At 47.8% G+C, this 13983-nt stretch overlaps 1 pseudogene; it reads right to left on the bottom strand.

Annotated features, from left to right (window-relative positions):
- Positions 1-4400: 4400 nt before the first annotated feature.
- Positions 4401-5113, bottom strand: LOC136154324 (phosphoethanolamine/phosphocholine phosphatase-like; annotated as a pseudogene).
- Positions 5114-13983: the final 8870 nt, after the last annotated feature.

The raw sequence follows: 13983 nt of genomic DNA, 5'->3' as shown, positions 1-13983 counted from the left end.
GTTTTGATGACTGTACCTTTGTAGTATTGTCTGAAGTCCAGGAGCCTGATTCCTCCAGCTCCATTTTTCTCGCTCAGGATTGCTCTGGCGATTGATGGTCTTTTGTGCCTGCATACAATCTTTGGGAATTTTTGATCTAGTTCTGTGAAAAATACCATTGGTAATTTGATAGGGATTCAATAGCATCAGTAGGTTGCATTGGGTTGTATAGTCAATCTGCCAATATTGATTCTTCCAATCCAAGTGATGTCAGAGAGGCAGCAGTGAGCTGTGGTTTAAGTTTGCCCCTTTGAAAAATGCATTTCTCAAGGAGGCAAAATCTGTTAAAAAAAAAAAAAAAGAGGTACAGAGTTTATTGTTAGAGACACAGCACAACAAGTAGGAGAGCACACAGAGAAACAGTTTGTTTAGTTAAGACAGAGAAGGCAATGATACACACTTGGAGAGAAAAATGTGTGGGCATCTGTCCTACTGAGGAGAAGTGCAGTAAGAGGAAGTTAAGTCATTTTTATAGGACAGTCCTTTGGGGTCTTTGTTTACGTTTGGCCAGTTATCTTGTTTCTTTTCTCCCACATGACCTGTCCTGGGACCCTCCCCAACATGCATGAGCATCTCTATTCCCAGATGCATGCCAGCCCGGAGACCTATGGGGGAGACGTGGCATCACACATTATGGGGTGGGGCCCCTTTGTTTTTGACCCCCAAGGAGCCTTTCTTCCCATGTGCAGTGTCTCTCCTGCCCTGAGAACGGGACATATGTGACCTCTTGATGTTTTAGTCAAACAGAGAGTAGCCCCTCTGTCTCTGCCAGAGCTGTTGTCCTAAATTGTCCTCAGGAGACAAAGCCTGACTATTTACCCTGTTACTCTTATTCGTTCTATTTCAGAGTGCAAGCTGGAGACTGACTGTAAGTACCTGGACTCAAGCCCACTTGCCTCCTTCCTTAGGAAGTGTAAAGCAGAGGCTAGTTGTAAATGCTTGGCCTCACAAGCATATAATATTTCTTTCCGTCTGTTTACATCATCTTGAACATCTCTCATTAGGATGTTATAGATTAGGATCTTTATCCCTTTCCTACCTCTGCCTTTCCCTTTTGGTAATCATGTTTTCAAAGTCTGTTTCCATTTTGTTAGTAAGTTCATTTGTACAATTGTTTAGGTTCCACATGTAAGGGACATTTGTGTTACTCTTTCTGACTTTCTGCACTCAGTATGGCAATCACTACATCCATCCATGTTGCCTCAAGCGGCATTATTTCATTCCTTTTATGGTAAAGTACTATTCCGCTGTATATATGTACCACATATTCTTTATCCATTCCTCTGTCGATGGATATTTAGGTAGCTACCGTGTCTTGGCAGTTGTAAATAGTGCTGTAACCAACATTGGGGTGGATGCATCTTATAGATTTGTGAGTACAGCTGTTTGGTCTCCTTAGGTTTATTCCTTGGCATTTTATTCTTTTTGATGGGATGGTAAGGGGGATTGTTTATTTAATTTCTCTTTCTGAAATTTCATTGTTAGCATGTAAAAATGCAAGAGATTTCTGTGCATTCATTTTGTATCCTGCAGCTTTACTGAATTCATCGATGAGCTCTAATAGTTTTCTGGCAGCATCTTTAAGGTTTTCTATGCACAGTATCATGCAAACTGCAAGCAGTGACAGCTTTATTTCCTTTCCAACTTGGATTCTTTTATTTCTTTCTCTCTGATTGCTGTGGTTAGATCTTCCGTAACTATATTGAATAAAAGTGGTGAGAGTGGCCATCCTTCTCTTCTTCCTGATCTTAGAAGAAATGCTTTCTTCTTTTTACTATTGAGTATGATGTTATCGGTAGGTTTGTGAAATGTGGCCTTCTTAATGTTCAGATAGGGCCCCTCTATGCCCACTTTCTGGAGAGTTATTATCACAAATGGATGTTGGACTTTTTTCTAAAGCTTTCTCTGCATCTATTGAGATCTATGGATTTGTGGATATTGAAAAATTCTTGCATCACTTGGATGAATCCCACTTGATCATGTTGTGTGGTCCTTTTAATGTCTTGCTGGATTTGGTTTGCTACTGTTTGGTTGAGAATTTTGTGCCTATGTTCATCATTGATATTGCCCTGTACCTTTCTTTTTTGGTGGTATATTTGTCTGCTTGTGGTATCAGGGTGATGGTGGCCTCATAGGATGAGTTTGAGGAGTGTTCTCTCCTCTGCAAGTTTTTGGAATAGTTTCTGAAGGATAGGTATTGACTCTTCACCAAATGCCTGACGGAATTTGCCTCTGAAGTCATCTAGTCCTGGCCTTCTGTTTTATGGAAAATTTTAAATCAGAGTTTCAATTTCAGTACATATGATGTGTTTCCTTGTAGTTTCTATTTCTCTCTGGTTCATACTTGGAAAATTGTACCACTCTATATGCAGATCCAGAAGCAACAGTTAGAACTGGACATGGAATAACAGACTGGTTCTAAATAGAAAAAGGAGTACGTCGAGGTTGTATATTGTCACCCTGCTTATTTAACTTACAGGCAGAGTACATCATGTGAAATGCTGGCCTGGAAGAAGCACAAGCTGGAATCAAGATTGCCGGGAGAAATATCAATAACCTCAGATATGCAGATGACACCACCCTTATGGCAGAAAGTGAAGAGCAACTAAAAAGCCTCTTGATGAACGTGAAAGTGGAGAGTGAGAAAGTTGGCTTAAAGCTCAACATTCAGAAAACTAAGATCATGCCATCTGGTCCCATCACTTCTTGGGAGATAGATGGGGAAACAGTGGAAACAGTGACAGACTATTTTTGGGGGCTCCAAAATCGCTGCAGATGGTGACTGCAGCCATGAAATTAAAAGACACTTACTCCTTGGAAGGAAAGTTATGACCAACCCCGATAGCATATTGAAAAGCAGAGACATCACTTTGCCAAGAAAGGTCCATCTAGTCAAGGCTATGGTTTTTCCAGTGGTCATGTATGGATGTGAGAGTTGGACTGTGAAGAAAGCTGAGCGCCGAAAAATTGATGCTTTTGAACTGTAGTGTTGGAGGAGACTCTTGAGAGTCCCTTCGACTGCAAGGAGATCCAACCAGGCCATCCTAAAGGAGATCAGTCCTGGGTGTTCATGGAAGGACTGATGCTGAAGCTGAGGCTCGAGTACTTTGGTCACCTCATGCGAAGAGTTGACTTACTGGAAAAGACCCTGATGCTGGGAGGGATTGGGGGCAGGAGGAGAAGGGGACGACAGAAAATGAGATGGCATCACCGACTCGATGGACATGAGTTTGAGTCAACTCTGGGAGTTGGTGATGGACAGGGAGGCCTGGCGTGCTGTGATTCACGGGGTTGCAAAGAGTCAGACACGACTGCGCGACTGAACTGAACTGAAATGAATAATTGGTCCATTACTTCTATGTTGTTCATTTCATTGGCAAATATTTGCTTCCTGTATTCTCTTACAATCCTGTGTATTTCTGTGATATCACTTGCAACTTACTTCTCCATGTCTAATTTTATTGAATTTAACCCTCTCCCTTTTATTCTTTTTTTTCTTTTCTTTTGGGTTTCACTGGCTCTGCTTTTAAATCATCATGGCTTTCTCTTCCATTCTGGAGGGGAGGGGTTCAGAGGGTCCAGTCGGCGGGACGACTTTGGTTCAGTCCCTGGTTTCTTGCTGCATAGAAGAGGCTGGGGTGCGAGGAGGAGACGTGGTCGCGTTTTCTGAGGTCCCTGGCTGGCGGGACCAGAGCCCTGGACAGTGTGCTACCTCATTCCACCACCAGGAGGCGACTGTTCCCTCTGGGATTTCTTCCTGTGGGGATGCTGACAGCGTGCGAGGGGGGGGCGGGGTGGAGGGGGGGATGCAGGAGTGTAGTGTAGGGTCACAGAAGGTAAAGCAAGACCTAGGCCTGAGACTGGCGTCGGTGGAGAGCACCATCTCTCCGCGGGGAGTCTGGGGCTGAAGGGGCGGGGGGAGGAATTTCAGGACCTGGGTCCCCCTGACAGAAGTCTAGGGGAAGGAAATCATGCGGCCCAAGGCAACAGTTAATGCAACACAGTGGGAGATGTTCCTTCTCTACCCTGCCAGGCAACCTCTTCCCCCCAGTTGGGAAGGGGCAAGATTTTTGGAAAACACTGCTGCCTGCTTGGGTCTGCGCACCACCCTGGTGGGGCCAAACTCTAGAATTCGCTTGCAGTGGAACTGGGGGAGACAGCCAAGCTGGGTTAACTGCATAGACGGGGACAGCTCCGAACTCTCTCCTCCAGCCCCCAAATGGACGAGCTCCGGATGCCCGAAATTCCTGGAGGGACCCACCAAAACGAAAGGGAAAGGGACTATTAAAACTAGGTTTGTCTTTCCCTGTCCCAAGCCCCCTGGCCCCCTTCCCGCTGGGCGCCCCCTGCAGGCCGCGTCCTCAGCACTTCTTCAGCACCAGTTGCAGATGGAGGCGCACTTCGGTGGCATTTTCCCAGGGTACCACGCTGGCGCGGAAGGAGCTGGGCTCAGCCTTCTGTGCCTCCTGGATAAGGCGGTGCATGGGGTAGCTGCGGCGAGGGAAGGCCACATCGCCACCGGCCAGCAGCCCCGTGGGACAGAAGTCGTTGGCGCCGTCGCCCACGTAGGAAAGGCGCTCGAAGTGCACGCGGTCGTGGGCCCGCTCGCGCAGGTAGTCGCTGAGCACCTTGTGCTTGCACGTGTTGGCCGGGCAGCGCGCGCAGCTGTGTGAGTGGAAGGGCTGCAGCGCCAGCAGCCCCCGAGCGTCGGGCCCGGAAGGGTTGCTGAAGATGCGGCGGAACAGGCCTTGGTGGCCGGCGGCGCGCAGCGCGCTCTCCACGCCAAAGGTGTTGGCATCTGAGATGAGAATAACCTCAAAGCAGGAACCCTGCTTGGCCACAAACTGCAGCATTTTGCCCATGCCGGGCGACAGCGGGATGGACTCGTAGAGCACGCGCAGGTCTCGCGGCCGCACGCCCTGTTCACCCAGGTACTGGAAGACGCGCTGCATGTACTCGTTGTAGAAGCCTTCGCGGTAGGTGGCACGCAGGCTCTCTGGGAACTGTTTTCGTCCACGATAGTCTCATCAAAGTCGAAGGTCAGGAGGAAGCGCAGCGAGCCCTGCACAGCCATCCCGCTGTCCCTAGACAGGCATCGGAGGCCAGCAACTGGAAAACACCCGCTCACTGTCAGTACATCACCCTGAGCACCACCTGTAGGGATTGTTGGCCTCCAGCTGTCGGTCCAGAGCTCCTGACCACCATACAAGGTCTATATGAGGGTGCCCAGCCAGGTGGCTTTGTTTCCACCACTAACATCCACCTGATCCTATCCCCTCTCCTGAGCCCCAGGAACCACTCAGTAAAAACAGCCCATCAATAAGCTAAGGACCACAAGGCCCTTGCTAGGCATCCTCTTAACAATCCCTCATGATGCTGGAAAGGTTACAGATATTATTGAAGACCTAGAAAGGGTAACCAACTTGTGCAAACATCACCCACTATATATGGCAGAGACAGACCTCAAAACCAGATCTCAGAGTCTGAGACCAGTGTTTTTTTCTCTATATGTTCATTGCCCCTTTCTTGTGTATGGTACATCATGGCTTACAAATCAGCTTCACTCATATTCTGTCCTTGCTCAACACAATTCCATGGATCCAGCAGATGAAAAGGACTCGAGAGATTAAATAACTTGCCCAAGGCTACCATGTTTCTATTGGGCAAAGCCTGGTTCATGAACACTTGGTCACAGCCTTGCCTGCCCTCTGTCCTCAAAAGGGAAGAGGCAGATGCCCAGGGCTGGGCATCCACTGCAGCTGAAGGGCTAGGACCCCTGGGTACCACAGGTGATCTAGGACTGTCTCACTCAGTGGTGCTTCTAGAGACTGGCAGTCCGCCAAGAGTCAGGTTGATATTTCTGCCAGATTTTGCTATGTGACTTTGGGGACAGGATTTGGCTTCCTGGGGCCTTCACCAATGCTGCTTCAAACCTACAACTCCCAGTTGCTCCCCTCCACCCTGGGTTTAAATGAGAAACTAGATGCAGCTGGGACACATCTGGACCACTACTGCGAGCCAGACTAGACAGGGGCAGGAGCAAACGTCTGGCTGGCTGCTGCCCTCTGGTGGTGAGAGTGGGTTGACACTGGGTACCCCTCTGACTTTGTCAAGGTGACTCTCCCCAGACCATCCCAGGACAGCAAGGAAAATCAACAGCTTCTCAAGAGAGAGACTGGGACTTTGCAGGAGCAGGGCACCAGTCAGAGGAAGGGCTCCCTCCATCTTGAGGTACCCCATCTGTCCCCACTCCCTGGCTACACATGGAATGTGGGTTTCAGCCTTTTCCCTAAGCATTTGTAGTCTAGGAATCTAGTTGTGGCCAAAGCTCTGGAAGCTTTCTCCTGAGTGACTGAATCCTCTTGTGGTCAGCAAATAGTGTCTCTCAGAGGAAAGGGGGACAGGACCTCTGAGCTTTTCCAGCCGGGTGGGAGGCGGCGGCGGCAGAGGTCTGTCCCGGCTGAGTTTGGAGTGTGAAGAGTAGGGGTACACGGGCTAGCTGAGGTGTTTGGGCTCAGGATGGAGCAAGGGGTGCTTACGGGAATTGGAGGGGATGCGGTGTCTTATCCACCCCCGGATTTCTGGGCTTCGGCTCTCACGAGTCCCTCCAGTCCGGAGGGGCCGTGGATGACGTGCGTCTGGGCCGTCCCCTCCACTTGCCCCCCATCCCCCCTCCCTTTTATTCTTGATGGGTCTGGCAAAAGGTCTATCAATTTTGCTTATCCTTTCAAAGAACCAGCTTTTAGTTTTATTCACTTCAGTTCAGTCACTCAGTTGTGTCTGACTATTTGCAACCCCATGGACTGCAGCACGCCAGGCTTCCCTGTCCATCACCAACTCCTGGAGCTTACTCAAGCTCCTGTCCATCGAGTCAGGGATGTTCTCCAATCATCTCATCCTCTGTTGTCCCCTTCTCCTCTCACCTGCAATCTTTCCCAGCATCATGGTCTTTCCCAATGAGTCAGTTCTTCACATCAGGTGGTCAAAGTAGTTTCATTGATCTCATCTGTTGCTTTCTTAATCTCTATTGCTTATATCTCTGCTCTGATCTTTGATTTCTACCCTTCTGCTAACTTTCCATTTTCTTTGTTCCTTTTTCTCTCATTGCTTTAGGTGTAAGGTTAGGTTGTTTATTTGAGGTTTTTCTTGTTTCCTGAGGTAAGTTTGTATTGCTACAAAATTCCCTCTTAGAACTGCTTTTGCTGCCTTCCATAGGGGTTGTGTTTTCCCTTTCATTTCCCCATAGGTATATTATGATTTGCTCTTTGATTTCTTCACTGACTTCACCTCCACATGTTTGCTTTTTTCTACAGTTTTGTTTTTTGCTGCAGATGCTTTCTACTTTTTATCACTGTTCAAGAATATGGGTTTGTTGTTGATGTTCAGCCGCACAGTCGTGTCTGACTCTTGGCGACCCCATGGGCTGCAGCTTGCCAGGCCTCCGTGTCCCTGACCATCTCCCGAAGTTTGCCTAAGTTCATGTCCATTGCATCGGTGATGCCATCCAGTCATCCCATCCTCTGATGCCCTCTTCTCCTTCTGCCCTCAGTCCTTCCCACCATCAGGGACTTTTCCAATGAGTCAGCTGTTCACATCAGATGACCAAAATAATGGAGTTTCAGCTCAGCATCATTCCTTCCCAATGAGGATTGTTGATTCTGCTTAAGATTGACTGGTTTGAATTCCTTGCTGTCCAAGGGACTCGCAGGAGTCTTCTCCAGCACCACACTTTGAAGGCATCGATTCTTTGGTGCTCCACCTTCTTTACACTCCAACACTCACAACCATATGTGCCCACTGGGAAGACCATAGCCTTGACTATATGGATCGTTGTCAGCAGAGTAATGTGTCTGATTGTCAACACACTGTCTGGGTTTGTCATAGCTTTCCTGCCAAGAAGCAAACGTCCTCTGATTTCGTGGCTGCAGTCACCGTCCGCAGTGATTTTAGAACCCAAGAGGAGGAAAGCTGTCAACATTTCCACCGTCCCCTCCTCTATTTGCCAGGAAGGAAAGGGATGGAATGCCATGATCTTATTTTTTCCCCCCAATATTTAGTTTTAAGCCGGCTTTTTCCACTCTCCTCCTTCACCCTCATCAAGAGGCTCTTTAGTTCCTCTGCCCTTTCTGCCATTAAATTGGTATCATCTGCATACCTGCGGTTGTTGAGGTTTCTCCTGCCTGTCTTGATTCCAGCTTGTAAATCATCCAGCCCGGCATTTCTCATGATGTGCTCAACATGTAGATTAAACAAACAGGGTGACAGCAGACAGCCCTGTCATACTCCTTTCTCAATCCTGAGCCAATCAGTTGTTCCATACAGTGTGTGTTTCTTCTTGACCCACATACAGGTTTCTCAGGAGACAGGTAAGATGGTCTGGTATTCCCATCTCTCTAAGAGCTTTCCACAGCTTATCATGATCCACACAGACAAAGACTTTGGTCTAGTTGACAAAACAGAGGTAGATGTTTTCCTGGAATTCCTTTGGTTTCTCTATAATCCAGCTAATGTTGGCAACTTGATCTCTGATTTCTCTTCCTTTTCTGAACCCAACTTGGACATCTGGATGGTCTTGGTTCGCATAATGCTGAAGCCTAGCATGCAAGATTTTAAGCGTTTCCTTACTAGCATGGCAGGTGAGTGCAATTGTCTGATGGTTAGCACATTCCTGGTGCTACTGTTTTTGGGAATTGGGATGTGGATTGACTTTTTCCAGTCCTGTGGCCACTGCTAGGTCTTCCACATTTGCTGGCATAGTGAATGCAACACTTTGATGGCATCATCCTTTAGGGTTTTGAGAAGTTCTACTGGAATTCTGTCACATCCACTAGCTTTATTAAGAGCAGTGCTTCCTAAGGCCCGCTTGACTTCACTCTCCAGAATAGGTTGCTCTGGGTGGTGACCACACCATCACAGTAATCCAGTACATTAAGATCTTTTTTGTACAGTTCTTCTGTATATTCTTTCCATATCTTCTTGATCTCTTCAGCATTCACTAGTTCTCTTCCGTTTCTGTCCTTTATTGTGCCCATCTTTGGGAAAAAATATTCCCTTGATATCTCCAATTATCTTGAGGAGATCTCTAGTAATTTCCTCTTCTGTTTTTTCTTCTAGTTTTATACACTATCCATTGAAGAAGGCTTTCTTGTCTCTCCAAGTTGTTCTTTTGAAATGTCGGTTTAGTTTGATATACCTGTCCCTTTCTCCCTTGATCTTTGCTTCTCTTCTTTCTTTAGCTATTTGTAAGGCCTCCTACCACTTTGCCTTCTTGCTTTTCTTTTTCATTTGGATGGTTTTGTTCACAGCCTCCTGTACAGTATTACAGACCTCAGTCCATCATTCTTCAGACACAGTGTTGGCAAGTTCTAATCCCTTGAATCCATTTGTTGCCTCTGCTGCATTATCATAGTGGATTTGCCTTAGGTCGTACCTGACTGGTCTAGAAGATTTCACCACATTTTTAGGTTAGCCTGAATTTTGCTATGTGAATCTGAAGATCCAAGCCACAGTCAACTCCATGTCTTGTTTTTTTCTGACTATATACAGATTCTACATCTTTAACTACAAAGACTGTAATCGATTTGATTTTGGTATTGACCATTTAGTGATGACCATGCGCAAAACTGTCTCTGGTGCTGTTGAAAAAGCATATTAGTATCACAATAATATGGAATTATTGAGATGCAATTTACTTACAAGGTCTCTGGCCGCTGTAAGCACATACTCTTCTGGTACCACCACCACAATGGAAATAAAAACCGTTTTCATCACCTGCAAAATTGCTTCTGGTTTCTTGTCATTTAACCCCTTTGTCAAACCCCAGACACAGGCAACACCCCATCTGTTTTCTCTATATATAGTTTGGCCTCCTCAAGAATGTCAAGTAAATGGAATAGGTCGACTTATCCATGAGGATTCTGTGAGGCAAAAGGATATACAGGTGACTCCTGGATGTGCAATGTACATGTCACCTGAGTATAGTGAAATGGGTTGATTGTTACCTACCTATTCATCAGATTGAAGGCTTACCCTATCTATAATGTGTATATGTGTTGTCTGTTTAACTCATATTAATTCAATGCAATTTCTCTTCTATGTTTGGGTGTTTTTTTTTTGTATATATATATATATATATATATATATATATATATATATATATTTTTTTTTTTTTTTTCAGTGGGTTTTGTCATACATTGATATGAATCAGCCATAGAGTTACACGTATTCCCCATCCCGGTCCCCCATTCCACCTCCCTCTCCACCCGATTTCTCTGGGTCTTCCCAGCCCACCAGGCCCGAGTACTAGAATCATGCCTCCCACCTGGGCTGGTGGTCTGTTTCACCACAGATAATATACATGCTGTTGTTTCAAAACATCCCACCCTCACCTTCTCCCACAGAGTTCAAAAGTCTGTTCTGTACTTCTGCGTCTCTTCTTCTGCCCTGCATATAGGGCCATTGTTACCATCTTTCTAAATTCCGTATATATGTGTTAGTATGCTGTAATGTTCTTTACCTTTCTGGCTTACTTCACTCTGTATAATGGGCTCCAGTTTCATCCATCTCATTAGAACTGATTCAAAAGAATTCTTTTTAACAGCTGAGTAATATTCCATGGTGTATATGTACCACATCTTCCTTATCTATTCATCTGCTGATGGGCATCTAGGTTGCTTCCATGTCCTGGCTATTACAAACAGTGCTGCGATGAACACTGGGGTGCACGTGTCTCTTTCAGATCTGGATTCCTCAGTGTGTATGCCCAGAAGTGGTATTGCTGGGTCATATCGTAGTTCTATTTCCAGTTTTCTCTTCTATGTTTGGAAGGGTTGTTTTATGAATTAGAAATGGTAAATCTTTTGAAAGAAAGTGAATCTTCTTTGTAAAAGTCCTCCATCTGCATCTGAGCAGTACTTACCAGGATGTCAACATTGATTGCACAAGCACAGGTACAACAAGCACACTGTAGTCACTCAAACGCTGCTCCCTGGGTCACACAGGGACAGTCCACCTGGCAACCCTGGCAGGCCCAGAGTACCTGGCCAGACCTGCCCATTGGAGGTGAGAGTGTCCCCACTTTAAGTCAGCTGAGTAGCAGCCTTTATTGCATCTGCAAGCTTAACCAACTGCTATCATGCAAAGGAACATATAAGCCAACTGCAGGGATTAGGACTTGGACATTTTGGGGCATGATTACTGTGCCCACTGCAGCTAGCGCTCTCTTCAGGGCTCACCTACTGTAAATTCTTTGTTTGTGCCAGTGTCCCTCAATAGTCCAGAGAAAGCGGTAGACCTGGGGCTGGTGCTGGTGGGCTGGGGGTGTGATAGGGAGGGAGCGTCTTCCCTGGAGTTGGACAGGCAGCAGAACCAGGCAGGATGGGGCCTAGGGCTCTCCAAGGCTGAAGGGGAAAGGCAACAGGGATGCCCTGAATGAGGCCGGGCTACTGCATTCCTCCTACCCCCTGGGGCCCAGATGGATTTCTTTAACCTGTGCCTCAGGCCCTGCCACAGATTTCCCACTGGAAGTGGAAGGCTTGGGGCTGAGCCAAGGCCTGTGATGTCTATGTTTCCAGCAACATTATAGTGAGGTAGTTGGTCTGAACTGTGTGCTCAGAGGAGGAAAGGGGGCCTGGTAAAAAGTGAAGGAGGGGTTATGTTCATGCCCTTGCACCTCCACTTCCATGAGCTTCTCCACTTCCTCACCCTGGTGACCACACTCCCGGGCCCCTCTGTGCCCAAGGGTGGGGCTGATGCTGGTGCTGGACTCCCCGGGCACAACTTACCTACATGTCTCAGTGGCCGGAGACCTCAGCTGGACGGTCTCTGCAAAATTTACTCACTCGGACAATAGCTAGAAGTGCTACACCACCAGGCAATAACCACTGGGTCACCTCTAAACTAAGTGATCAAGCCCACCTGCTCCAGGGAGGAGTCTGAGAGTGGAAGGAGTAAGTCGCACCCATGTTCTTTTCTGACCCTGAGGTGTCTACTATTCCAACCCGCACGTAGACTGTCCACCTCACCTCATTCCAAGAGGCCTGGAAGGGAATCAACGTGAGAATATGGGCGCAGTGTTCCCCATTGTCCAGGTGCAGTCACTCCTAAATTCACTTCCTCATGGCACCCTTCTTGTGCCTGCCTCGGTTAAATCATCTTGGGCGGTCTCCTATTTCCAAGATGAGCAGCAGTATCCCTGGTGCTCTCCAGAGCCACCCTTCCCATTTTCAGTCATCCACACCCTCAGCAGTTGGCAGATATCATAGAATGGCAAGGTAGGATCCAGAGCCTCCTCCAGCGACTCCAACTCTGTGAGAGTCCCAACACCCTGTCATGAGGTGTGCTGACTCCTGCATCATCCCTGTCCTACAGTTTGGGAACATGACAACACCCCTTGAATATTGGGGGTCCGACCCTGGCTTCTGCTCACTCAATGCCTTACAGAATCTGGACCAGTCTCTACTTTCTTTTCTCCGCAAATCATATCCTTATGCCTCAAGGGCATTATCCTTGCTGACATTTATTCACACAGAGAGATATCCAGGCACCAACTCTGAATGTGCTACCTTCCATCATACTCCCTTTTGTGTAATAAAACCCTGGTCTTTCAGGAATGGTGTCAGGCAGAACCTACCCTCAGTTCACTCAAACACAGATCTCTCTGAGTCTCAGGCTGGCACAGTCCTGGAGTGCTGGTTGAGGGAAACAAAGTGCTCCCCAAATTCCAGTGAGGGGGAAATTGAACACAGTGTTCAGACTCATTGTCATGTTCCCTAAAGTACTAGTCCGGGGTACTGAGCTGGGATACTCTGGGAAATATCATTTGTTGAAAGATGTGTGTCATGGGTCTGGAGGAGCATTATTTGACAGGGACCCGGCAAGAACAGAGACTTACTAACCACACTTGCCATAGAGCATGATGGGCCCATTTCCACTCAAGGGTATCGAGAGGCTCAGGCTGGAGATGAGGGTGGTCAGCTGGCTAGGGCAGGAAGGATGTGAAAACACAAAAGACCACCATCCATCTCTAGCTGCCAGGGTGCAGTCTGACCCAGGTTGGCACCAAACAGATGCGTCTCCTGACCTCCAGTCCAGAGACTAGCCTGTCTCCTGTGTTTCCTGTACCTTCCCTCCTGCTCCCCAGGTCACTGGGTCCAGGCTTCATGCCAAAGTCCTTCATTGAATCCAAAGGAGAAGCGAAACTATTGGTGCCTGAGTCTCAGGGGTGAGGGATAAAGCGGAGACGAAGACTGTGTGCAGGTTCCAGCGTGCAAGGTGGGAGTGGGGTGGGGGTGGGGATGGTACGGGCAGTAGGGACTCCAATGAGAGGGCAGAGCCTGGGAAGGGAGAGATGAGGGCACCTGTGCCTGTTTTCACCTGCTGAAATACAGGTGCACGCATGGTCACCAATGGCAATTGAGGGGAGGGATCGAGGGTACTCCAGTGGAAAATAGAGTGGTCAGGGTAATTGGGACATGAATCCAGTGTGGCAAGCAGGATGGGATGGAGCTCTGTGAGTCATGAGTTCCTTCCAATGGGGAGGCAGAATGTCAACGATGGATGGGAACCGGCAAATCCCAGAGGAGCGAATTTAAAGAACTAGAAGAAGCCTTTAAGGGAATGGGAGGATGGGTCAATGTGGCCATACAAGGCCCTCAGTGAACCCAGACCAGCGGCACTCTGGTGCCCTGCTGGCCTGGATGGTAGCAGAGGCTGACCCAGAATCCCCACCGCAGGACGCCAGAAGGACTGCTCTGCAACAGGCTCTGATATGAGTGGCTCCCCCCCAGGCCTTGCCCCACTCCGCCTACCCCTACCTCCCAGAGAGAGGGTAGAGCACAGAATATGAGAAGTCCTTTAATCAAAAACTGCTGTGAAACTGGGGCAGAGAGGGGGCAAACAAGGGCAGAGGATGCCCTGGTGGAGGCAGAACGAGAGGCAACAAGC

Source organism: Muntiacus reevesi, chromosome X (assembly GCF_963930625.1).
Source record: "Muntiacus reevesi chromosome X, mMunRee1.1, whole genome shotgun sequence".
Taxonomy (NCBI): Eukaryota; Metazoa; Chordata; class Mammalia; order Artiodactyla; family Cervidae; genus Muntiacus; species Muntiacus reevesi.
The sequence above is the reverse complement of the archived record's forward strand: the minus strand, read 5'-3'. Positions and strand labels throughout refer to the sequence as shown.